Here is a 5000-nt window from a genome sequence, read left to right as displayed (position 1 = left end):
GTCCAAGAATGGTGTCCGCGACGGTCGGGCACTGTGACGCAATTACCAAATCCTAGAATCGTACAAGCAGTGTGTACAAACATAAACATTAACGCGTTCGCTCGGGCTGCGCCGTCCGTGTTGAACACAAATGTGGGTGATTATATGAGTGGATAGACAAAAACATGCGTGGCGAAGACAGTTTTCTGCACGATGTGCACATAGCTCATTTCGTCGTCCCGGGCTAATGGAAAAACACAAAAATATCGAGTATCTTTCTAGGTTTCTGTTATAAAAGGACAGGCCAAAAGGTGACCGGTTGAGATAAGCATTTTAAGCATACAAGCACTTTAATGCAACTTTTGATACAAAAACTAGGTACGTACACGTAGATTGTATCAACATGGACATCCATGATCGGGTACGCCCGGGCTGCGCCCTCCATGTTGTACTTTCCCTGATTGGTACACAATTTTGGTGCAAGTGTACCAACATGGACATCTATGAACGCGTACGCTCGAGATGCACCCTTCGTCTTGTACTTTCCCTGATCGGTACACAGTTTTGGTGCACGGCTATCCCGACCGGCAACTTGTACCTTTATCGACATCCATGAACACAAAGTGCGCGGAACAAAAATTGCTCGGTCAGACCTACAAAGTGCTATATCTCGAATACTAAACGTCGCAGATGGGTGTCGTAGAACAATTTTAAATTCGTCTAATGATTCTACATCCGATTCTGGATAGTGGTTTTTCGACCACTTTTCAATATTTTGTGACACCCCGAACCTAGGGGCAGCTCCCTAGCTTTTTTCAAAAATGTGCACCGAACGGGCCAGAGAGCTCGAGTAGTCGAAAAAAATTTTTTTGCTAAAACCCCTCAAAACGTGTCAGGAACGCACCCTAGATGATGAAAAGTGCAACCAGAATGTCAATCGACAACATGCCCGGGGGTACAAATTTGCTCTACGCGTCCCTAGGTAGGGTACTTTTTCATACAAACATCAAAGTGTACGGTGCACAAAGTGCGCGGAACAAAAATTGCTCGGTCAGACCTAGGACGGGCCATATCTCGAATACTAAACGTCGCAGATGGGTGTCGTAGAACAATTTTAAGTTCGTCTCTAACGATTCTACATCCGATTCTGGATAGTGGTTTTTCGACCACTTTTCAACATTTTGTGACACCCCGAACCTAGGGGCAGCTCCCTAGCTTTTTTCAAAAATGTGCACCGAACGGGCCAGAGAGCTCGAGTAGTCGAAAATTTTTTTTTTTTGCTAAAACCCCTCAAAACGTGTCAGAACGCACCCTAGATGATGAAAAGTGCAACCAGAATGTCAATCGACAACATGCCCGGGGGTACAAATTTGCTCTACGCGTCCCTAGGTAGGGTACTTTTTCATACAAACATCAACGTGTACGGTGCACAAAGTGCGCGGAACAAAAATTGCTCGGTCAGACCTACAAAGTGTTATATATCTCGAATACTAAACGTCGCAGATGGGTGTCGTAGAACAATTTTAAATTCGTTAACGATTCTACATCCGATTCTGGATAGTGGTTTTTCGACCACTTTTCAACATTTTGTGACACCCCGAACCTAGGGGCAGCTCCCTAGCTTTTTTCAAAAATGTGCACCGAACGGGCCAGAGAGCTCGAGTAGTCGAAAATTTTTTTTTTGCTAAAACCCCTCAAAACGTGTCAGGAACGCACCCTAGATGATGAAAAGTGCAACCAGAATGTCAATCGACAACATGCCCGGGGGTACAAATTTGCTATACGCGTCCCTAGGTAGGGTACTTTTTCATACAAACATCAACGTGTACGGTGCACAAAGTGCGCGGAACAAAAATTGCTCGGTCAGACCTAGGACGGGCCATAACTCGAATACTAAACGTCGCAGATGGGTGTCGTAGAACAATTTTAAGTTCGTCTAATGATTCTACATCCGATTCTGGATAGTGGTTTTTCGACCACTTTTCAACATTTTGTGACACCCCGAACCTAGGGGCAGCTCCCTAGCTTTTTTCAAAAATGTGCACCGAACGGGCCAGAGAGCTCGAGTAGTCGAAAATTTTTTTTTTTGCTAAAACCCCTCAAAACGTGTCAGGAACGCACCCTAGATGATGAAAAGTGCAACCAGAATGTCAATCGACAACATGCCCGGGGGTACAAATTTGCTCTACGCGTCCCTAGGTAGGGTACTTTTTCATACAAACATCAAAGTGTACGGTGCACAAAGTGCGCGGAACAAAAATTGCTCGGTCAGACCTAGGACGGGCCATAACTCGAATACTAAACGTCGCAGATGGGTGTCGTAGAACAATTTTAAGTTCGTCTAATGATTCTACATCCGATTCTGGATAGTGGTTTTTCGACCACTTTTCAACATTTTGTGACACCCCGAACCTAGGGGCAGCTCCCTAGCTTTTTTCAAAAATGTGCACCGAACGGGCCAGAGAGCTCGAGTAGTCGAAAATTTTTTTTTTGCTAAAACCCCTCAAAACGTGTCAGGAACGCACCCTAGATGATGAAAAGTGCAACCAGAATGTCAATCGACAACATGCCCGGGGGTACAAATTTGCTCTACGCGTCCCTAGGTAGGGTACTTTTTCATACAAACATCAACGTGTACGGTGCACAAAGTGCGCGGAACAAAAATTGCTCGGTCAGACCTAGGACGGGCCATAACTCGAATACTAAACGTCGCAGATGGGTGTCGTAGAACAATTTTAAATTCGTCTAATGATTCTACATCCGATTCTGGATAGTGGTTTTTCGACCACTTTTCAACATTTTGTGACACCCCGAACCTAGGGGCAGCTCCCTAGCTTTTTTCAAAAATGTGCACCGAACGGGCCAGAGAGCTCGAGTAGTCGAAAATTTTTTTTTTTGCTAAAACCCCTCAAAACGTGTCAGGAACGCACCCTAGATGATGAAAAGTGCAACCAGAATGTCAATCGACAACATGCCCGGGGGTACAAATTTGCTATACGCGTCCCTAGGTAGGGTACTTTTTCATACAAACATCAACGTGTACGGTGCACAAAGTGCGCGGAACAAAAATTGCTCGGTCAGACCTAGGACGGGCCATAACTCGAATACTAAACGTCGCAGATGGGTGTCGTAGAACAATTTTAAGTTCGTCTAATGATTCTACATCCGATTCTGGATAGTGGTTTTTCGACCACTTTTCAACATTTTGTGACACCCCGAACCTAGGGGCAGCTCCCTAGCTTTTTTCAAAAATGTGCACCGAACGGGCCAGAGAGCTCGAGTAGTCGAAAATTTTTTTTTTTGCTAAAACCCCTCAAAACGTGTCAGGAACGCACCCTAGATGATGAAAAGTGCAACCAGAATGTCAATCGACAACATGCCCGGGGGTACAAATTTGCTCTACGCGTCCCTAGGTAGGGTACTTTTTCATACAAACATCAACGTGTACGGTGCACAAAGTGCGCGGAACAAAAATTGCTCGGTCAGACCTGGTACGGGCCATAACTCGAATACTAAACGTCGCAGCTGGGTGTCGTAGAACAATTTTAAGTTCGTCTAATGATTCTACATCCGATTCTGGATAGTGGTTTTTCGACCACTTTTCAACATTTTGTGACACCCCGAACCTAGGGGCAGCTCCCTAGCTTTTTTCAAAAATGTGCACCGAACGGGCCAGAGAGCTCGAGTAATCGAAAATTTTTTTTTTGCTAAAACCCCTCAAAACGTGTAGAAAACTGATTTTAGATGATAAAAAGTGCAACCAGAACGTCAAACGACAACTTTGTTGGGGGTACCCTTTTTACTCTACGGGCCACTAGCTTAGGCGCGCCAACAGCGCTTTCCTCTCGGGTTCCCATTTTTTGCCCTCCTGGGATTATGATCATTTACTCATTGCCTACTATAGGGAAGGTACCTTGCTTCGAGGTCAAAAATGAAGATTTCACCAAATCGTAGTTTTAACCTCTATTTAGTCGTAGGAGCATGGTTTGCAGTGTCCGTGGGTCATATAAGCCCCCGTTTGGGTCATACGTCCCCTCCCCGATGAAAATCGTCATATGACTATAGGCCGAACTTATGAAGCAAAAGTGGTGTCTGGTGGGTTCTGCCGATGATCTTAACCTATGATTTTGAGTTTCCACCCTTTCAAAACGTTTCCTGGAGCAGTACATCACGGGTCTACGGACCCAAAGACTTCGTTGCGATGGTTTCAAGCATAAAAGTTGTAACAGCTAAGGGTTTTTAATACGCGTATATTAAATCCTTGCTTGAAACTAAGCTTCGTTGTCTTTAAACTCTGCAAGACCAATCGAACTTCTTAGGGAAACTCGAAGGATTCACGCTAAGCCGGTGGTGCAGGGCACATAGCGTGATGAAACCGGGTTTCCCTACCAAATGTGGCATATTTTTTCCCTGAGAGCGAAGCTCAGACCCACGTAGGGGAGAGCGAAGTGGAACTTAAATGTTCAATGCAGCAAATGTTCGCCATGCGGATAAACAAGTTGGAATAGTTCAATGTAGTGTAATGCAAACACGAATCGCAAATAACGATACGGGACCCAGAAGCAATTCTGCGGATCCCTCGGGGAGTGGTGAGTTGATATAAATTAGAAGTGAAAATCCAAGTTGTTCGGGCTCCGGCTCGGCAGCCGATACGAGGTTCCTGTTGAGCTTGTTTGTACATCGCGCAGAGGCGCCGTTCGGTTCTAGCAATGATTCCCGCCACCATGTTCCATGCGTGCAGAGATCCGTTAGAGCTCGTTCAATGTGTCCCGCCGTGATTACGAAAAAGTCCAACAGTTGACTTAGTTGGGTGTGCGTCAAGTAATCGCGCAGAGATGCCGATCGGTGCCTAGCAATGTTTCCCGTCACAAGGTGGTATTGGCACCTGTGCAGAGTGGCCGTTAGCAATGTCTCCCGTATCACGGTGGTGTACCATCACTAGTGCAGAGTGACCGCTAGCAATGTCTCCCGTCACAAGGTGGTAGCCCAGAAGTGCAGAGAAGCCGCTGTAGCAAAGTCTC

The sequence above is a fragment of the Anopheles gambiae genome (genome assembly GCF_943734735.2).
Source record: "Anopheles gambiae chromosome X unlocalized genomic scaffold, idAnoGambNW_F1_1 X_unloc_72, whole genome shotgun sequence".
Taxonomy (NCBI): Eukaryota; Metazoa; Arthropoda; class Insecta; order Diptera; family Culicidae; genus Anopheles; species Anopheles gambiae.
Note: the sequence above shows the minus strand (reverse complement) of the source record.